The sequence below is a fragment of the Phaseolus vulgaris genome, chromosome 1, assembly GCF_000499845.2.
Source record: "Phaseolus vulgaris cultivar G19833 chromosome 1, P. vulgaris v2.0, whole genome shotgun sequence".
NCBI classification, from domain to species: Eukaryota; Viridiplantae; Streptophyta; class Magnoliopsida; order Fabales; family Fabaceae; genus Phaseolus; species Phaseolus vulgaris.
In genome coordinates this window covers 9,138,898-9,161,510 of record NC_023759.2, presented here as the reverse complement: position 1 = coordinate 9,161,510, position 22,613 = coordinate 9,138,898, and the positions used below count along the sequence as shown (strand labels likewise).

Here is a 22,613-nt window from a genome sequence, read left to right as displayed (position 1 = left end):
TCTTTTATGTAAAGGGTCAAAATAAAAAGTAATGTAAAATCTAGGGAACAAGTTGGTGTTTTAAATACTCATTTGTTGCATTATGTTATTTCTTATTGTGAAATCTTTGTTTAAATTTGTTACGTGAGTAATCCACACTTGTCTGAATTAACTAATATCTTTAAGGAGGAACATGTGTAAGAACGTTCAAAAAAAATAAAAATAAAGGGGCAGAGAAGCCCCTTCTTTCCCACCACAATTTTTTTTTTCTTTCTCTCTCCAATTCTCTTCTCTCCCTCTCTCTTAATTTCTCTCCCAATCTTCATCTATTTTAGAATCTGATCATACCACGCTGTAGCAGAGGAGTTAAAGAACATTTCTACCCGATCAGATTTTCAAACAGAGTAAGTTCATTTTTACTCTAAATATCCTGTGTTCTCTGTTTTTCCTTAGGATTTAGTCATTAATCTTGGTGGGGTCAGTTGAGAAGTTTAATCCTCTCAACTTATTCTATTATATACTGAAATTTTGTTCTGTTTGGATAATTTGCATTAGGCCCGTAAATCTTGAAGCTTATCCAAACGGTGGGGAATAAAATTCTAAAAGTTGCTTGGAAAGCAAGCAATTGAGGTAAGGGAAGCTAAATTTAATTTTTAATAGCACCCTAGGATAGAAGATCTGAATGCGGAAGGGACGTGGTCCCAATATTCATTTTTTCTTGCAGGGATGTTGTGTGTTTATATATTGGGTTGTTTGTTTATATATTATTTAAATTTGTAAAAATATTATATTTTGATGGTTTAATATTTAAGTGTTGTTTTTTATGTTAATTACGCTTTTGAATATTGTGGATCACTTTTTGAATGATATTGTATGACGGAATGGTATGGAATTGAATTCATACATTTGGGATAATGTATGGACTGATGTTTGCTGTGTATTAAGTATTGATGCCTATGTGGTAACAGAGATCTCCGAGCTTCACTGATGATCTAAGTCACATAGACTAAGATATCAGGTGGTGAGAAGCTGATGGGGGAGTTCATGCACACCGTGACATATGGATGCACGGCTTGGGTTGTATTGAACTTACCTTGATCCTTTCTGTTGGATTCGCTGGTAATCTTTGGATCAGGTGTTAGTCTCTGGTAGGACTTACTTAATACGGGTCTTCCGGAAGACGTTGTTTGTTGAATATCTTGGATGTGTAGATCCATGTGAGATCTATGTGATTGTTCTAATGTTGGGATTTGAAGAAGATTGTATAATTTGAGAAATTGATCATGTAATTTGGTTTTCTCTTTTGATTTAATTGCGTACATTATAAAATTCTATTTTCACTAGCTTACCCTTGCTTTTCTTGTTGTGTTTGAACTGCGATGACTGTACTACGTACACGAGCAGATGATCTTACAGGTGTCTGAGGATCAGAAGAGTTTTAAGTCGTTGATTTTGAAACTTATATTGTAAATATTTGTATTTCTATATGTCCTAATCACGTATTAGGAATATTTTGAAAAACTGTAAGCTTGTATAGAAATATGTAGAATCGGTATTGTAATAGTTATAGGTAAATTATGGGGTGTTACAACATGCATGATGCCACTCGAGGAACTGTTGTACTACATAACTGCTGAATTTGAATTTACTTATATTTTAAACTTATAAAAAAGTTTAAATATGTTTTTCCCTCAAATCTAGCTCACTTTTTTATTCATTACATTTAAAAAAATATTTTGTAGTTACATAACTTAGAAAATATTATTTTTATCTTCTTCTAGACACGTAAGGTGATTTTGGATTTCCAATTTACTGCGATTTTTAACTGTCTAAATTTAAATTTTAAAGACGGTTTTTGACTTTTAAACTAGAAAATAAAAAAATAAAAATAAAGCGTGTTTTTGGAATATTGAATTTATAGGAAATAAAGATGAAGAATTAATTGGTTGATGATGAGTTTTTAGGTTTCAAGGATGATTTGTTTAGACATGATCTTCTGGTTTGAGATTTTTAAATTTCTTTTGCTTTACTTCCTCTCCCATCTATTTCTTCTTTCTTCCATGATATGTAAATTTTGAGTCACGATTCAGAAACATCTCGGTCCTCCATATCTTAATACGCCTATTTACCCTAATTTTATTTACCATGTGTTAACATAATATTATATATATTAAGGGTAGGTTAATTTTTATATTATTGTCATATTTGTATATTTGTTATGTTTTTTTAGACTTTCTATTAAGATTAATATAAGAAATCGTTCCTCCCTTTTAATGTGTCATTATATTTTTGTTTTATTATTATCAGAGAGCTAGAATCTATAATTCATTTGATACTACTAGTGGATTCGCATGATTCTACAAACATGGGTGTTGGGAAGTCTTACATGGCCTGCATCAAGTATGGGAGTGCAGTTTATATATGTATAAACAACTTCACATAATGTCAATTGGTTTTAAGTTAAAGGTCATAGTTGGTTTGATAATCATTTACTAGTAAACTCATCTGGTTCGATAAATAATGTGAGATTTCCACATATCCTTTCATATTGTTTGAGCTATTGTACACAATGGAGTTTTAAGGGGTTCAAGGTCCTATTTGCAATCTAATTTGTGTCCTGTGTTATCTTTGAATTTCATTAGTGTATTTGATATTGTAGAAGAATTTCAAAACTTTCTTACTACTTAGTCACAAGTCATAATTCTTAAAATTTTTATTCTAATTCATAAATATGTCTCATTTCTTATGGATCCTTGATTTTGATGTCTCACATCACATGTCATATGATCTTATGTTTTTTAGTCCTCAATTTTCGTCTCACCTATATCTATTTGGACTACTCATGGTTCCTCAATGCCATTAGTAGATATTGGATTTGTCTCCACATTTATTTTGTCAGATGTTTATTATATTCCTAACCTCACTTTAAATCTTGTTTGTGTCGCTCAACTATGTGACTTTACTTACTCGTTTTCTTTTTTCTTTTACTAATTTTTATGTGAAGGATCCTCAATTCAGGAGGTTGATTCAGACAAGTTGTAGGTATGAGGATTTTATATAGTAGATGAGCTAAAGAATCCAATTATTGAAACCTCCATTTTGATTTATCATTTTTATGTATTGGACATGTTTCTTTCACTAAGTTAAATTACTTGGTCTCCACTGGAGTTTTAGGCAAGCTACAAACCAATGATATCTCTAATTATTGTGGTTGTAAACTTGTCAAATTTACTACTTTACCTTTTATCAAGTGTGTTTTTACGTCTCATACACCTTTTTGAATTGACTCATTATCATGCACAGGGTCCATCTTTGGTTCCTAACAAAGGTGGATCTCACTATTATGTATCCTTATATTGATGAACATATTTGTTATTATTAGGTTTATCTTATGAAACATTGTTTTGAGTTTTTTTTTTTATGTATATCTTATGTTTCATACTATGATTAAAACCAAACATAATGTTTTTATTAAATGTTTTCAATGAGATTTGGGTGGTGTTCTAATAATTTTTGTGAATTACTTATCATCAGTGGAACTCTTCATCAAACTTGTATTGATACTCCTCAACATAAGGGGGTTGCTGAAAGAAATCTTGAATATACCAATTTCTTTTATTGTATGATTTAGGTATGTCTTATTTTGTTCGTGTTATTATTCAAATTTCATCTTTTGTTATCTCAGGTATGTCTTAATGAAAATCATCCGACCTCGAAACTTTCAGTTGAGAAGATAGACAAAGATTGAGACTTATTGAAGATATTGTAAAGTGTTTTTCTTCTTCTTAGCCTTGTAAAATTTGTATAAAGTAGTTAGGAAGTTTTGGGTCTTGTATTTTGGGCCAAAGTAGAGAATGATGTAAATAGAAAAGAAAGTTGAGTGTATAATAGTAAAAAAGAGGTGTAAATAGAAATGTAGGCAAGGAAGGCATGAGGCTCCACATGCCTTCTCCTCAATGCAGAGGATTTGCACCAATAAGGTGTGACACTTGTCACACTCTCATTTGAGAGGTTTGGCAAGACTTTCTCCTATAAATAAGAGTCTCTTGTACATGATTTTAAACTCTCATTTGAGTAATGAAATGTTGTCCAATTAAGACACTTTTACTTCTTCAAAATTCTCTCTAGAGTTATCTTCTTGTTATACAAATTTCTAGACTCCTCCTAGTAGTCTTGGCTTAACCTCACTCTAGAAACTAAGTGTTGACCTAACCCCACTTAGATTAACTAACATAATTTTCATTTCTTCCAAAAATTTTACAATTCTTCATGCTTCTGCAATAGTTTTCATCATTCATAGAAGATATTCAAATCAAAACAATGAAGAAAAAGATCCACAAAAGAAGATGCAAGCTTAGATTGCATCATGTCTCCCTTTCAAAAGTTGTATGGTTGTGTTTCTAATTAATCTTCCTTGAAAGGTTTTGGTTCTACATTTTTTTCTTCATCCACAAGAACATAATAAATTGTCCTCTAGTTTTGTAATATGTGCTTTTCTTAGTTATGGGGATTGTCAAAAGAATTATCATCGCCATGATCCTACCAACCACAAACTCTATATTTCTCGTTAAGTTGTCTTCCTTGAACACATTCCATTATATTAATTTTCTTTTAACTCCCAAAACTCCCTGAAATCTCTTGTGATTATTGATCCTTCACGTTCTCGGTATCCTCCATGTGTTCATAAGTCCACCCAATCACCAAATTTTGTCTATTCTTTTTATTCTTCTTCCTTTGCTTTCCTCTTAACCATAATTCATAATTTTTATGAGTCCTCTTCTTATAAAAAAATTGTCCTTGATTCACTTTGGCAATAGCCTATGTAAAAGAAACTTTCTACTTTATATGAGACTGCTACTTGAGACTTGATATCTCTTCCTCCAAGAAAAAATGGCTTTTTGTAAAATTAAAACAAATTTAGATGGGTTTGTTGAGCATTACAAAACTAGTTTAGTTGCTAAAGGATTCTCTTAGGAATATGTTATAGATCATGCATAAATCTTTGTCCCGGTTTCTAAGATGACTACCATTTGTATAGTTGTACTCTTATTATTGTTGTCTCTATTCGTCAATAGGATATTTTTAGTTGGATATTAAAAATGATTTCTTAAATGAAGATATATAAAAGGAGGTATACACGATACCTCCTCTAGGTGTTTCTCAAACAAGCTCTTAAACTTGGTTTGAAAAGTTCTCCATAGTTATTGCATCTCTTGGATTTTGTTCTAGTGATTGTGAATCTGGTTTGTTTTTGAATACTTCTTCTCATGACCGTATTATTATCTCTTTATATGTTGACGACATGATAATCATCACAGATGATGTAGATCGGATTATAGTTGAAATTGTAGTTGAAAAAATAGTTTAAAATGAAAGGATTTGAGTTCTTTTCATTATTTGTTGGATATTGAAGGTACATATTCTCCTAAATGTTATCTTCTCTCTCTGATGGAAGAGGCCCCAGCATCAACCCTTTGAGAGGCCACCAAAATGCTACCTTGAGGCAACCACTAGAGTCATAGTCAAAGAGGGGTCAAGATGACTCATTTTACATGTCATAGACTCTAGTGTGTCATAGTTTTTCTTATTTTTCTAGTCAAAGTAGCATAGTTTAAATATTTTTGTAAATGTGTTGAAACATGCAAAGTGATACCTAAAATGCTAACCTAAGTTTAATTAGAGTTTCCTACTCCTAATTAAACTTAGGTCCATCTCACAATTAGCCTAAGTGAAGCATAAGGTTCTAGAACTCCTAGCACATGGAAGAATTCTAGAACCTACCTCACATGTGCTGAATTTTGGAAGCCACCATCCCATGTGCTCCCATGTGCCATGTGCTCCATGTGCTTCCATGTGCTCACACTTGCATGTAATTTGGCTAGCATTTCATTTGTATTTGGCTCTTCAAATTCCAGCACTCCAATCCTATATAAGGAGGTGCTTGGCTCTCATTTTGTAAGATTAAATTGAGTATTGCTATGCTGCCAAACTTGAGTCATACCTTACTCCTTGCCTAGAATTTAGGTCTTAATCTTTAATACTTTCACCTTCAAAGGGGCTGGCCGAACCTCCCTAAATTCATACTCTTCATGCACCTTCAAGGCCTCCACACCTCTTAGGAGGGCCTTGCTCCATCAACAAACCACAAAGCTTCCGCCACCACCCAAAAATCACAAAAGAGAAGAGCTCAATGCCATCATTTGGTATCATGAGCTATGGTCTTCAAGAGATAAGTATCTCTTTTCATTTTTCTGCTTGAGTTCTTCTTATTTCCAAGTTGTTCATCTTGTGTTCATCTTGTCTTGCTTTTTTTATGTTTTTAATATGATTTGAATGCTTTTCTATGCATTTCAATCGGTAGTTTTTGTTCAAATTGTGCTTGAGCATCTTATTTCAATTTTGTGTAGGATTCTTTGGTACATTGTGTTGCTGTTTTTTTTTAGGATATTTGAGTCTTGTTTGAATTTCTATTTGGTTCATATGATGTGTTTGAGTCATTTTATTTTCTGAATCTATAAGTTTTGTCAAGTCATGTGATTCCAAAATTTGTCAACAAATCTTAGTAGTACTTTTCTTGATTTATTTGTTTCTTGTTTTGATTTGATCCTTTGGTGCATTTTTCTTTTTAGTTTGAGTTCATATTTGTGTGCTAGATCCACACAAATTCCATCACATTAATTCCATTGTGTTTTTGAAGTATATGTTTCTGTTTTGATTCCAGATTTCAGAATCCTTTGTTTTCACAAAATCTGTTTTGGCTGTTTTGATTTATGAAAATTAAATACGTCATAAAAAAATTATGAGCTTATGGATTTCAATAGTTTGAGGTGTTAGCACAAAAAGAAAAAATAATCAGTTGAAAAAACGAAATAGAAAAAAAAAAGATAAATCATACAAAAGAAGTGTGCATTATGGCACTACACCTGGCGGTAATTGGACACTGTTTTTGGAAAAATTATCATAATTAATTGGCACATGTGATTGGAGTGAAACCAACGTCAAAAGTTTTTTAAGAAACTGAATTGATTGTGTTTAAATTTTCAGAAACAAATACAAAATAGCCAGCTCAACATAAATCATTTAAGTCACGCTTTCTGGACCACAATATTTTCAGTGGTGTTGTTTTGGTTTTTCAAATCAATTCTAGTGCCAATCTTTAGGTTCCTTTTGTGTGCCATCCATTATTTGTGTCCCTATTTTTATTTGCTTGTCCAATTCATTCTGAACTCCTTCTAGTTGTGTCACATTTTTAAATCCAATTGCAGTGGTGTTGTTTTTAAATTTTAATTGTTTCTTGCTTTCTTTTCTTGACCTCTAAATTTGTTGGTGGATAAATATCAATTGGTGCTTGTTGAGTGGGATTTGACTTGAGGAGAGTCTAACTTTACTTAATAGGTACTGTATTGAAGAATTTAATTACTTAAATCAAAGAAGATCAAGGCAAGGGGCAGCAACAAACACAATACCAAAATACACCATACACCTTGAAGGGCACAACAAAGAAGAGTAACAACAAGTCAAAGGAGTGTCTTGCTGAAATTTAATTCGTGCAATTTAATTTCTTTGCATTTCTTGAATTGTAATTACATCTTACTCTTGTTAATTAGTGGCTTAATCACGAATTAGACGGTGAGTGTGTCTTCAAAGGCTCAAAGTGTCTAAGAAGCCTCACTTAGGAAACGACTAGTTTAAGCTTTCTAGATTAGCCTTTGTTAATTGTTTTTCCTTACATCAATATTTGCTTAGTTTTGCTTAATTTGCTTGTGCTTATCTTTGTTTAAAGCTTCAATAAATTGTTTTAGTTGTTAGATAGCTTGCATTGTTTTCTTGCATAAAATTTGATTTCTCCATCCTCATTGTGTTCTAAGTGATTTACCTAAAGAAAGAATTTGGTGAAGATTTTGAGGGATAGTTGTTGGCTAAGGCAAGACTTGGTATTTAAGTAGTCCTTAGTGACTCACCTCTCTTACCTGGAAAACTACCTTCATTAACTTTCCTCTCCTTTCTTAAAGTAAAGGACTTCTAAACACAAAGTTTTAGTCATGTCTTCTCACTCCTCTAAATCTCTTAAAAGTGATGTGAAATCTTTGAAATCTCTTTTAAAACAACTTTCCAAGGATATTAAATCAATTTCATCTAAACAATTGGAGAATGAGGCCAAAGCTAATGAATTGACTGAAGCAAAAGATGAGAAGTCTCAAATTTCAAAAAAATTACATTCTTATGCATATAGCTCTCAAGTTTATGATTCTTTTGGGGAAGAAAGTGTTAGGATAAATGAATATCATCAACCATGCCCTAGGAGAGCTAGAAAAGAGAGGCAAGAAAACCTAAAGGAAGTCAAGGTAGAGATACCTCATTTCTATGGAAAAGAAGATGTAGAAACATATCTATATTGGGAGATGAGGGTAGAGCAATTGTTTGCTTACAACCATGTGAGTGAAGAAAAGAAAGTACCCTTAGCTACCTTAAGTTTTCAAGGTGATGCTATGTATTGGTGGCATGCCCTAAAAAGAGAGAGACATATCCACAAGGACCCTCCCATTACATATTGGAATGACCTTAGGGGAGCCTTGAGATGTCGCCATATTCCCTCACTTTACAATAGGAAGTTGATGGACAAGCTCCAAAGACTTCATCAAAGAAATATGAGTGTAGAAGAATATTGGAAAAAGATGATGTCATATATTAAGAGGGCAAGGATTAACGAAGACAACCATACCACCATAGCTAGGTTTTTAAGTGGTCTCAAACTTGAGATAAGAAACAAAGTTGAACTTTTACCTCATAGAGATTTAAATGACTTGATTCAACTTAGCATTAAAGTTGAAAAACAAATTTTGAGAAAACAATCAAGTCAAAAACAAAGTTCATACTATGTATCTTATGACAAGGATGAGTCTCCTAGAGGGGAAGAGCATATAAAAGAAACATCTCTAGAACTTTCCCAAAACCTATCCAAGCATATCTCACACACTCAAGCTAGAAAAATTCCATGTTTTACATACCTTGGTAATGATCAGTTAGCATCTCAATGTTCCAATGAAAGATCTATGATCTTAAGGGACAAAGATGAGAATAGTAGCCAAGAAAAAGAAGCTAGTGAGAGTGATGAAAATGTAAAAATAGAAAATCAAGAGAAAACCCTTGGGAAACAAAAGGCGTGGGAGAAGAGTGTTCCTTCCCACAAGGTCATTCAACAAGAAGGAAAAGTTGAAAATACCTTTGAAAATATGCTTCTTGTTGAACAACCTAGCCTTACCTTTTGTAAAGGAACACTTGCAAGCCTAGTGAAAAAGAAAGAATCCTTAAAAGAGGCTTGCATAGATAAAGATGTAGTAGATTAATTTTCATATGTGCTAAGATATCACCAAGTGAAGGTCAAGTTATCTATAGGCATCTACAAAGATAAATTTTTATGTGAGGTAGTGCCTAAAGAAACTTGTCATGTCTTATTGAGACAACCATTGCAAAGAATTAAAATTTTCATGAGCAAAGGCTGTATCAACGAGACTACCTTCACACATAAAAGAGAAATTCTTCATAAAGGAGAACTCATGGGCCAAATTAGAGTTGATAAAACTCTAGAGCTTTTAAAAGGAAAACTCTTGTCTCCCATAAGAAAAGATGTTCAAAGACATTACCCTAGATACATTCCTTGTTTTAAAAATACATCTAAGGCGATGTTTCATGAACTCTATACTCCTTTACCTTTTGCAAATGATCCATGGAAAGATATAAAGCTAGATTTTATATTAGAGCTTCCTTAGACCATAAAAGGTATTGATTCCATTTTTGTGGATAAGCTCTTCTCTAGAGAAGTAACGAGACTTCATGGTTTACCTCTAAGCATAGTATTGAAAAGAGCTCCAAACTTTGAAAACCATTTTTTGAGGATACTTTTAGACAAACTTGGAACTCAGTTGTACTCTTCAAATTCTTATCATCCTCAAAAGAATGGTCAAACTGAAATTGAAAACATAGCTCTTTCTACTATACCTAGAGTAATCATGAAGTGCACACACAACTCTAGAGATGAGCATGCATACAATAGAGTAGTCTACAAGACTACTAATATTTCTACATTTGAAATTGTATGTGGACTTAATTCTCTTTTTCTTTTTAAGTTGTTACCATTTCCTAAAGGATTTGTGCCTAAGGAAAAAGTAACAAAGATTGAAAATTTTAAAATGAGGATTAGAGAACACATACAACGATCAAAAGAGAAATATTGTAAAAAGTTGCCAAAAGCAAAAGAAAAACAAAAATGGCAACTTCATAAAATTGATTTATATGTAACTACTTCAACTAACTCATTTGCTTTATTTGATAATTCCCCTAGATGGAAGTTTGATCCGGGAGGACCAACATAGTTGAAGAAGCAAGAGACTGCTATCCGAGATCAACACTGTGGATCCGAGGATAGATTTTCTCAAGAAGGAGGAAATGATGGACACCATCCAGCCATATACATCCATCTCCCTAGCCATGAAGAAGAAGAAACAATGGATTTGAGGACAAATCCTTTTCAAGAGGGAGGGGATGATGGAAGAGGCCCCAACACCAACCCTTTGAGAGGCCACCAAAATGCTACCTTGAGGCAACCACTAGAGTCATAGTCAAAGAGGGGTCAAGATGACACATTTTACATGTCATAAACTCTAGTGTGTCATAGTTTTTCTAGTCAAAGTAGCATAGTTTAAATATTTTTGTAAATGTGTTGAAACATGCAAAGTGGTACCTAAAATGCTAACCTAAGTTTAATTAGAGTTTCCTACTCCTAATTAAACTTAGGTCCAGCCCACAATTAGCCTAAGTGGAGCATAAGGTTCTAGAACTCCTAGCACATGGAAGAATTCTAGAACCTACCTCACATGTGCTGAATTTTGGAAGCCACCATCCCATGTGCTCCCATGTGCCATGTGCTCCATGTGCTTCCATGTGCTCACACTTGCATGTAATTTGGCTAGCATTTCATTTGTATTTGGCTCTTCAAATTCCAGCCCTCCAATCCTATATAAGGAGGTGCTTGGCTCTCATTTTGTAAGATTAAATTGAGTATTGTTATGCTGCCAAACTTGAGCCATACCTTACTCCTTGCCTAGAATCTAGGTCTTAATCTTCAATACTTTCACCTTCAAAGGGGCTGGCCGAACCTCCCTAAATTCATACTCTTCATGCACCTTCAAGGCATCCACACCTCTTAGGAGGGCCTTGCTCCATCAACAAACCACAAAGCTTCCGCCACCACCCAAAAATCACAAAAGAGAAGAGCTCAATGCCATCACTCTCAATCTAAGTATATTGTCACTTTAGCACATGCTCGTCTTTCTGATACTCATACAATTGATACCTCTATTGAACTTAATGTGAAATATACTTCTTCTGATGGTGTTTCTCTTATGATCTCACCATGTATCATACTATTGTAGATATTCTATTATATCCACCCATTACTCATCTTGATATTGCTTATGTTGTTCATGTTGTGAGTTAGTTTCTTGTTTTTCCTACTAGTGCTTTGCATAGTTGTTTTATGCATTCTTAGATATCTTCGTAGTACTTAATTTCAGAGCTTTCTTTTTTCCTCATCATCTTCCTTGAAGTTGTGTGCTTATTTTAATGTTGATTGGATTGGTGACCTTACTCATCATAAGTCTACTACATGTTTTTTTTGCATTTTTCTAAAAAGATTCCCTTATGTTTTGAAAGAGCAAGAAACAAGATAATGTTTATGGTTCCTCTACTGAAGTTGAATATGGTGTCATGACTCTAGCCATTACTGAAATAGTTTGGTTGCATTGACTTCTTTCTAATATGGATGTTTCTCTTTATAGATCAATATAATGACAACAAGAAAAATGATATTCAAATTACTCATAACTCATTCTTTCATGAGTATAATTTTTTTTTTAAAATTGATTGTCATTTTACTCTTCATCAACTTCAACATAAAACCATTACATTTTATTTCATTTCTTCATCTATGTAGATTGTTAATATATTTACAAAATCTCACTTTATCAAACGTTTTCAATTTTTGAATGACAACTTTTTATGTTTCATACCAATGCATGCTGATTTTAAAAGAGATGTTATATTATATATATTAATTAAGGAAATTTAGTCTTTATCTATTGTAATATTTATATATTTATGTGATTGTTATGTCTTAAAAACTTCTTAAAATTAATATTAAAAATTCTATTACTCTTTTTTTTCATATGTTCTTAGTTATGGCTGCTAAAAATATCTACAAATAATATTCTATCACTAATTTAAATTTTTAATTTAAAAATGTTAAAACTCATATTTTAGAAATTTAAAATGGAAGGGAAAGAAGTTTTAATTTAGAAGAACAACATAAAAAAATTTCAAATTTAAATTAGGAGATTAAAAAACTATATTTAAACATGAAAAAAAAGGAAAAAAAATGTATAATAGGTAATATGACAGTTATGTAGAATCAAAATTAGTTGTTGGTATTACGTAACCATTCAAACCTAGGTAATCCAAAGAGGTAGAATTCTTACCAAAAACATACTTCATCCACCGAGGCCTCAAACGTGAATATTCATCTATTCCCCCAAAAAAGGAAAAGAGTATCAATATCTGATAAGCACAACTCATAAAGAAGATTTACATAAATTTAATAGGGTATGTATGTTTCTTACTATAATAAACACTTGTCCAATTAAAAATTCTAATTTTTATTTTTATTTTTTCTAGGAGATTGGAAGAAACAGTTTCTCCCTCATCCGGTTAAAGTTGAATATCCTGATATGATTTTAATTATTATTAAAATAGTTTGGTTGCCTTAGTCTCTTTCCTAGTATTTATCTTTCTAGACCAACTCGTGTATTATGACATTTGTTATTCAAATTGCTTAAAATTAAGTCTTTCATGATCACACAAAACATTCTGAAATTAACTATGATGTTACTTTTCATCAACTTCAACCAACCATTGCTTTTCATTTATGCATATTGTTCATTTATTTATAAAACCCCACTTCGTTAAGCATTTTCATGTTTTACTGATAAACATTTGATTATTTAAGAAAAATGTTATAATATATATATATATATTTATATATATATATATATATATATTTATATATATATATATATATATTAGTTAATACAAATTTATCTCTTTTTTTTTGCAAAATATATAACATTATATCTAAAATTCTAGCCAATAGATTGAAAATATCCTTTCTAAAATTATAGACAACTCACAATCTACATTCTTGAGAAATAGGGGTATAGTGGAAAGTATTGTTGTAGCAAATGAAGTGGTGGAGGAGTTAAGGAGGGGCAATAAGCCAGTAGTAACCATAAAAGTTAACTATGAAAAGGCTTATGACTCTATTAGGTGAGATTTTTTGTATTACATGCTAAATAGATTAGGATTCCGTGCTAATCATTGGTAGTTCTACTCCGGAATTTAAACCAACAAGGGGTCTAAAACAAGGCGACCTGATAGCTCCTTTTCTTTTTTTGGTGGTTGTGGAAGGTTTGACGGGTATCGTAAGATAAGTTGTGTCTCAAAACAAGCTTCATGGGGTGAATATTGGCTCTAATCAGGTTGGGGTGTCTTTGCTACGATTTGTAGACGATACTCTGGTGGTATGTCAAGCAAAACATCAAGACATTATAACTATCGAGACTATCCTTAGATATTTTGAATATGGGCTTGAAGTGAACTTCCACAAAACAAGGCTAAGAGCTACGGGAATTGAGAGTCAACAATTGTTAATCTTTGCCAATATGCTTAATTGTGCACACATGAATATCCCTTTTAAGTACTTAGGTGTATAGGTTGGAGGGAATCCTAGAAAGCGAGAGTTTTGGAAAGAGGTGGTAGATAAAGTAAGGAAGAAACTCACTAAATTGATAGGAAATAAACTATCCTTTGTCGGAAGAGTATGTCTGATAAAATCAGCCTTCAAAGCTATTCTTTAAAGTCCCGTTATCAGTGTGTAAAGAGATTACAAGTATTCAGAGGAAGTTTATGTGGGGTGGGGTTTCGAAAAGAGAAAAATTGCATGCATAAAGTGGGAATCGGTGTGCAAAGCTAAAAGTGAGGGAGGTCTAGGGATAAAAGGTGTTACATGTTTTAATAGAGCGTTAATCGCCAAGTGGATGTGGAAATTGAAAGTAGAAAAATCTGGGTTTAGGAGACAAACGGTGTTATCTAAATATGAGGAAAATGAAAATGTTAGAAGAAAGCCTACAAGTAAAGCTAAATCTTGGTGGAAAGATTTGTGTCATCTGTGTGAAGAAGGTCACCTGAGTAGTTGGTTTTATAGACAACTAACTTGGAAATTAGGGACAAGTAATGATATCTTATTATGGGAAGATAAATGGTTGGGAATTCAACCATTGAAGGAGGTATACCTGAGACTGTACCTCATCTCTAATGATAAGGGGAAATTGATGCAACAGGTTGGCTCTTGGTCTGAAACAGGATGGTCCTGGAACATGGAATGGGAAAGAGAACAAGTTCAACAACTTCTTACAGACCTCAACAATGTCAAAACAGAACATCACTATCAGGATAAGGTTGTTTGACTTGCAAACGAAGGTGAATGTTTTCGTCAAGTCTGCAAATACCGCAAAGAGAGAGTGTACCCACTAAATTATTTTTTTTGTAATTGGTACATGTTTTGTTAAACCGCCCATAAAAACCCCATTTTGAATCTTGTCAGCTTTGGATATTTTATGAGACATTCACACATTACCTAATGTGTTAATGATAGCTTGGAGAATCCTTAAGGGTAAGATTCCTACAAGAGTGAATCAATTAAGAAGAGGAACTAGCTTGCCATCAATAATGTGCCATCTTTTGTAATCAAGTTGAGAAAACCTCTCATCACCTTTTTGTGGAATGTAAAGTAGCATATTAGGTATGGGTGATGAGTGGGGATATAAGAAGCCCATCATAATAACCTTAAGAACCATTTACTTTAGTTCAATCTGCCTCAATTTAACTTCAAAATGAACAGAGTGTGGAAAGGAGTATGGGTAGCAGTTTTATAGAGTATTTGGAACCAAAGGAATGGAATTTTTTTCAAAGATGGGAAGGTGGATGCTGAAGAGATTTTCCATTTAGCACAATTTCTAGCTTGGTCATGGATGAAGAGGAAAATATTGGGTTTTAACTTTTCTTACTCTGATTGGGTTTTATACCCTTTGAATTGTCTACACTCCTTAAATAGCTAAGGCCTAGAATTTTTTTAAGCAAGGGATGGTAAAGAATTGATCTAGATAAGTACCCTACAGGTAGGTAAGCCTGGCCCCTATCTGTACATGAAACCAAGCAAAATCTATCTAAGTATTTCCTGCTAAGGATCAAAGATGATAATCTAATGTTGATATCTTTTTTAGCTATGTGATTTCTAAACATAATAGATGTTGTGTAAGGCTTTGTTAAGAATGCAGGGAGAGGGAAATTAAATGGGTGCAAACAGTGAGGACAAGCTAGGAGGTGGATGTGCATGAAGAAAGGCATGGTTTAATTGAATAGTGGCAAAGCTGGAAAGTGCAAGAAAGATAGGGGCAAAGAAGACAAGGTGTTCGATGAAGGAAGTGTTAATGTGTTGGAGCAAGAAGATGCAGAATGCAGACACAACAGAGGGAAAGAGAAGAAGAATGGTTCAGTGTGATAGGAATATGCATTGCATCTAGTGTAAAAGCATTTCAAGATTATGAAGAAGGTCCCAGTCACTGGTCTTGATGGAGTGAATGTGAGATTGAGTTGAAGGAGAGAGAGAGAGAAAACAAAAGGTATATATTACAGAGATGAAAGTTATATTACGTAAAGGACTAGGAACATGATATATATACATGCAGGGAAAGCAAAGGTGTGAAAGAGTGAGTGAAAACAGACTAACAACACTAAAAACACTACTAACTAATATCCCCCATAAACTAATGATGGGGTTAGGCATAATCATTAGTTTAACCATGAACTTATGAAAAGAAGTCCTAGTGAGAGGCTTAGTGAGAAGATCTACGATTTGGTGATGACCAAGAATATGTAAGAGTTGCAGGTCTTGCTATTGAATAAAGTCACGCACAAAATGAAGGTCGAGATCAAAATGTTTTAAGTGCATTAAAGGATTAACAACAAGAAAAATGACACCAAGGTTATCACTGTAAATCTTCGGTGTAGGATATGGTATTCATATTTCTTGAAAAAGATTATGAACCCATTTAATTTCAGTTAAAGACACAACAATACTGCGATACGCGTCTCCTGTGGTGCTACAAGAGACAGTCTTTTGTTTGTTTGAAGTAAGAGACCATGTGATGTAGTACCAGCAAAATATCTCAATATGCATTTGAGAACTTTCCAATGGTGAAGTTGAGGATGGTGAAGAAACTAGCATACTTTGTTGACGCTATATGATAATTCAGGACGAGTGATGAGATATATTGAAGTGAGCCAACAATAGATTTGTATAGAGAAGGATCATCAATGACTGTGGTGCCATCCCGTGTGAGATGAATGGAGGATATCATTGGCGTTGGTTGTGGTTTGGATGACAACATTCCTGATTTTTGTAGCAGATCCTTGATGTACTTCATTTAAGAAAGATGAAGAGAACCATTGGTAGTGCAAGAAGCTTCAATGCCAAGGAAGTAATGGAGCCTACCAATATCTTTGAGTTCGAAGTGTTTTTGTAGCAAAAAAAATTAGTGATTGTATAACACTAAGAGAACTGCCAGTTATCATAATATCATCAACATAAATTAGAACAAGTAATGTAACATGTGTGTCAGCTTTGATAAATAAAGAGGAATCAGATTTTGTTGAAGAAAAACCAAGTGAAGACAAAGTATGACTTAGATTTTGAAACCAAGATTTAGGTGCTTGTGTTAGCCCATAAATTGCTTTGTGAAGCTTGCGTACTAGTTAGGAATCTGTTTCAAAACCTGGCGGTTGAAGCATGTAAATCGGTTCTTGTAAATCACCATAAACAAAAGCATTGTTGATGTCAATTTGGTGAATAGGCCATTTGTTGGACAAAGTTAAAACAATACATATGGTTGCTGGCTTGATCAAAGGGCTAAAAGTTTCTGAGTAATCGATGCTGGCATGTTGATGAAATCCTTTGGCGACAAGCCTAGCTTTGTGACGTTGGAAAGAACCATCAGCATTGCACTTATTTTTGAACACCCACTTACCACCAATGAGTTGAATATCATCTAGTGGTGAGGTGGGGGTCCAAGTATTATTGTCGCGTAAAGCATCATATTCTTCTTTCATTGCGGCAACCCAATTACGATTTTGAAGAGCCTCTTTTAGCATTAAAGGAACAATGGTAAACACAATATTAAAACCTCGAGGTTTAAAAATACCAGATTTACCTCTGGTGATCATGGGTGAGCATTCAGATATAGATTCACAAACATAACCTTTGTATTGTGGATTATAGCCAAAAGAAGTAAACATAGAGAAGAACAAAAGTTTAATTTATTCTTGTGAAAAGGACGCATGAGAGGGGAACATGCACAACTAAAAGTTTTATAAAAATTATAATCAGGTTGTTTGTTAAAAAGTAAATGATAAGGAGTATCAAAATTAATAACAGATGATTGTAAAACGTTGATAATATTCATAGCAGTGGTGAAGGCCTCACCCAAGTATTTTATAGAGAGATTGGCGTGAGCAAGAAGAGTCGTGCCAATATTTGTTATGTGATGATGCTTGCGTTCAATAGATCTGTTCTGCTCATGGGTGTAGGAAAAAATCAAACGATGGTGGATACCATGTTCAACAAGATATGACTTTAAACACAAAATTTCTTTAGCATTATCGGTTTGGATATTTTTTAGAGTAAAACCAGTTTGGTTTTTAGCCAAGAGTTTAAAAGATTTAAAAACAACAGTAGCCTGAGATTTATGATGTAAGAGATAAAACCATGTGTATTTAGTGTAGGCATCAAGAAAATAAATGTAGGAAGAGGCAATGGAAGATGGACCCCACATATCAATGTAAATCAGTTCAAGAGGGGCAGTATAAATTGTGTGAGTCAGAAAAAGGTAATTGATGATGTTTTCCAAGAATGCAAGAATCACAAAACATTTTCTTATCAGAGAAAGCAATATTATAGTGTTGCATAATACGATGAATTACATTGGCATGAGCATGTCCAAATCGTGTATGCCATAACTTGTATGTATCATTTGCATGTGAAACAATAGTAGTATTAATACTAGGTGGAGAAAAAGGAATAAAATTTGAAAACACATATAAATCATTCCTAAACATTACTCGAAGAAGGATCTCCTTGGTGCCCTATGAAATTCAAAGAAAACATCATTATCAAGAGTAAAGTGAGATACATTGAGAAGATTTTTAGTTATGTGAGGAACATGGAAGAGGTTATTCAAAGAAAATGTGCAATGATTACGTGGATTAGTATATACTGCAATACCAAAATTTTTAATATACAAACTAGAACCATTACCTAATTTTACTGTTTCGGATTCTGTGTATGGAGTTTTGGTAGTTAGAATGGCATCGTCATGAGTGAAGTGATGCGAAGCACCACTGTCTTGGTACCAAAAAGAATGTGTAGAAGTGGGAGGTGATCCAAGAATGGAAGGCTCATCAGTGTCATTAGGAATAGGTGAAAACTGTGAAGTATTAGTAGAAGTAGATGGTGTAGAGTGACGTTCATATCTATGCTAGCAATCATAAGCGTAATGTCCAATTTTCCACCAGATTTGGCACTGAATCTTGGATGAGTTGGTAGAGTTTGAGGAGAAGGAGGAAGCAATCCATGAAGGTTTGGAGGTGGGTCTTGCACTAGTGGATCAAAAATAATGTTTATGAAGCAAGGATCAGGAGGATCCACGAGCATTACGTTGATTATTTGGAAAGAACTTGAAGCGAGAAAATGTAGTTGTTTGTGCTTGAAGAAGATCAGTGGTTGTGGGATATTTTTCTAGATGCTCTTGGACTAAAAGAAGAGCTTCAACTTGTTCTTTGGTATATGGATATGTTATGGAGGTGACCAAAGTGATAAAGGCATCATATTCTTCAGGCAAAACTTCTAAGATTGCTTCAATATGATCTTCAATGGTGATGGGAGACCCAACAACGGCCAAGGAGTCAACTGCTTTCTTGAAATCTTGAAGAAAAAAAGGAATGGATCGATCTCACTTGGGAGCATGTAAAAGCATATTGAGTTTCTTTACACGGGAACGAGTCCTTAATGCATAATAGGTTTGAAGATTGGACCATATTTGGTGTGATGAAAAGAGACCGACCATGTTGGTGAGGAGAGATAGAGAGATGGAGGAAAGTAGCCAACCAACGATTGCTTGATCTTGTTGATAAAAAGAACGAAAAGCAGGAGAAAGCATGGAGTTAGATTCATCAGTAGCAGAAGAATACGTGAGAGGTATAGAAGCAGAGTCCAAGAATTGGGTAAGATTGAGACTGCGTAAGGTGGCAAGGACCTATTGTTGCCATATGAGATAATTCTCTTCATCGAGTTTGAAGTGAATAGGAGTGGTGAAAATGTGAGGGTAGAAAGCGGAAGCAGAAAAATTTTGGGTGGTAGTGGAGCTTGAAGAAGTATCAGCTGAGGTTGAGGAAGGTTCAACCATAATGGCTCTATATACCATGTGAGATTGAGTGGAAGGATAGAGAGAAAGCAAATATATTGTAGAGACGAAAGTTATATCAAGTAAAGGACTAAGCATAGGAAAAAGCAAGGGTATGAGAGAGTGAGTGAAAACAGACTAACAACACTACTAACTAACAGTGAAGACAAATGAAAAAGGAAGAGGAGAGTTGCATATTAATACAACTTGCATTATGGTTTGTTGCAATGTAATTTTGGGGCAGTTTTTTATTGATTTTGTCCTAAGGATTTAGGTTTGATGCAGCTAGTGCTTATGATAATCTTGTGCAATTTTATTTTCCTGCTTTTCTAGTGGGCTTTAAGACACCCCTGTTAAATTATCTTGTGCTCCATTTTTTGAAAGGCTTAGCTGGAAAAGCCTAAAGTTTAGTAGGAGAAATTTATCTGGTAAAGTAGAACATTATCTTAATTTTGTATAAAGGTTGGAACATCTATGAAATGTTTTGTTTTATTTATTTGATTCTTTACTAATAAAAAATAAATTAAGTATTGTTACATCCGGTTTCTGAACCCCGAGCAGCCGGCAAGGTAAATGGCCACATGGCCTCTACCAAACGTAGAAGTAGCCTAGTTGATTAATTAGAATAACTTGGGATTGATGGATAACTAAACACCGTTAAGAATTATTGGCCTAAGCCAACGTAATTAAGACAGAAGGCCCAATAGAAGGCTATAAATAAGACAAGACTCTCATGATAAAAGGTAATGACTTTTCTAGTTCTAAACTCACTAAACACTCATCTACCGAAACTGACTTGAGCGTTGGAGTGTCTTTGCAGCTACCCCCCCATCAGACAAACCTATCGAGTAGCCACATGGTAGCGACGAGAAACATAACAGGAAACAGCCGACAACACGAAGGACCATCAGTGGACCCAATAGTCATGATGATGGAAATGAAGAGAGAGTTTGAAAACATGAAGCAAAAGAACGTGAGAGAGATAAAGGCTTTGAAGGCCGAGAACTTGTTAATGAAGAAAAGGTTAGAGATTGGACAAACACCATTTATAGAAGGGAACTCGGCCAGTCCGAAAACAAAACTCAGACACATCTGGAAGGAGAAAATAGTTCTTGACCCTATTATACTAGCTATACGGCTTTTAGAGCAATTGTAGGGTTGTCGTCACGTCGGCACCCCTTCACTGAAAACATCATGGAAGTATCATTACCACCTACATGGAAGAGCCCGTCCATTGATAAATATGATGGGAGCACCGATCCGGACGAACATGTTGATGCATACGTAACATAAACAAGCTTGTACACTACTGACGACGCCCTATTATGTTGCGTGTTTCCCATTTCGTTAAAAGGAGCCGCAGTGAATTGGTTCACCCGCCTACTCTCACATTCGATTGACTAATTCAATACCTTAGTATCCAAGTTCTCGGCTCAGTTCGCTACAAGCACACCCCCCACCTAACCTCTCTCGCTCTCGTAAACATTCAGCAAGAAAGGACTGAAACACTAAGTCCTTTATAGATAGATACAGAAGAGTAGCCCTTGCCATGAGAGACTTGAGTCCGAAGTTGGCGCTCCACCACCTGGTGACTGCTCTCAAACCAGGACCATTCTCTAACAGCCTATGCAAGAAGCCGGCAAACAGCCTAGACGAGTTGAGGCAAAGGACTGCAAAATTCATGCAACTAGAAGAAATGCGAGAATTTAAAACCAAGCTCACGAACCACGCTGAGAATCGAAGAGAAAAGAGAGAGGCACCTAAGGGAATGCGCACGTAGAGGAGGCCCAAAGAATTCTCCAAACCATCTAGATTCCTGCACTATACTTCCTTAAAGATCGAATGATCCTAGGTTCAAGAAGAGGCCCTAAATGCGGATTTGATACCATCGCAAAAGAGGACCTGTACACCACCCAATGTCGATCATATTAGGCATTGCAGATGTCACCGAAACTTCGATACTACTTAAGAATGTGCCACACTGAAAGATAAGATAAAAGAGCTCATACAGGCCGGCCAACTAAGGCGATTCGTGAGGAAGGAGGGAAGGTTTGACTGACGCAAACCGAGGACAGGCCATGGAGACTACCGTTCATAGTCAAAAACACCTGAAAGACGGGATGATAGAGAAAGAGGAAGGAACAGACCACTTAAGAGGGTCATTAACACCATCACAAGAGGTTATTTGCGGGAGGAGAGATGTCTTACTCATTGCGAAAATGTCACATTCGTAACCTCCACTTGGTCAACTTCATTGGAAGAAAAAGGACCATGCCGCCGATAACCTTTTCGGATGAAGACTTCCACAGAATAGATCTGGACCAAGATGATCCCATGATAATCAAAGTCGAAGTAGCCAACTATATTGTGATGAAAACTCTAGTCAACTAAGGGAGCTCTTTGGACGTCCTTTTTTTGAAAACCTTCAAGAAACATGGAATGTCTTCCAATGTGGCAATCCCTTTCGACGAACAAATTGTAGGTTTTTCGGAGGATATGGTGGACACAATAGGGTACGTCGATATGTATACCAAGTTTGGAGAGGATAAGAGGCAAAAAACTGTCAATATTAAGTATGTGATCATCGACACTGATACCTCATACAACATGTAGTTGGGAAGACCCTCTCTGAACTGGCTTGGGGCTCATTTTACTCCCACATTTAACCATGAAGTTTCTAGCCGAAAGTGGAAAAATTGCAAAGGTAAGAGTAAATCAGAAAAACGCTCAGGAAGGCCACGCGACCAACTTGAAAATTACGCAAAGGTACAGACTACGAAGAAAGGAGATAAATACCATTGTAGGAAATGGTGACTTCGACCCAAGGCCACACGACGAATCGAAGGTAGAACCGAGATACGAAACTGTTCCATGGCAAATTGGCAACACAGGGCAGGACATGTAGATCAATGCGAACCTGGACGAAGAAGACAAACTAAAGATTGTACAGGTCTTAACTGACAATAAAGATCTTTTCTCCTAGGCAGCGGATGACATCCTGGGCATTGA

The 22,613-nt window shown here is 34.7% G+C and overlaps 1 long non-coding RNA gene and 1 pseudogene across 1 annotated transcript; one reads left to right on the top strand and one right to left on the bottom strand.

The window, feature by feature from the left end:
• LOC137815487 (rust resistance kinase Lr10-like) overlaps positions 1-22,613 on the bottom strand; it is a 43,070-nt pseudogene that overhangs the window by 7,320 nt on the left and 13,137 nt on the right.
• On the top strand, positions 214-4,032 carry LOC137813500 (uncharacterized). The gene is made up of 4 exons (XR_011081437.1): positions 214-383; positions 535-609; positions 2,984-3,021; positions 3,665-4,032. It is a non-coding gene; the product is annotated as an uncharacterized lncRNA (long non-coding RNA).